Source organism: Vidua macroura, chromosome 6 (genome assembly GCF_024509145.1).
Source record: "Vidua macroura isolate BioBank_ID:100142 chromosome 6, ASM2450914v1, whole genome shotgun sequence".
In the NCBI taxonomy this organism is placed as follows: domain Eukaryota; kingdom Metazoa; phylum Chordata; class Aves; order Passeriformes; family Viduidae; genus Vidua; species Vidua macroura.
In genome coordinates, this window is record NC_071576.1 from 7069703 (window position 1) to 7070015 (window position 313).

The following is a 313-nucleotide window of genomic DNA, read 5'->3' on the forward strand; positions in this document are numbered from 1 at the left end:
CCCTTTACCTCTCCCTCTCAGTTCTGCCTCTGAGAAGGAGAGGCAGCAATCCCCTGTCCCACAGTGCTGTTCTGAGGCTTGATTTCATAAGGTGCTTTTGCAGAGTCTCAGAAAAGGCACGACAGCAGTGCAGCTGTTGCAATGTCAGAACACAGACAGAGGTGAGCGCCCCGCGGCCTCTCCCGAGACACCGATGTGCAAATCCAGAAGGGATGAGAACTCACACTAGGTCACACTGCTGCAGCCCCATCACAGCAGCTCTGTTTTCCCCCACAGCTCTGGAAAAGCCTCACATTTCCAGGTCTCGACACAA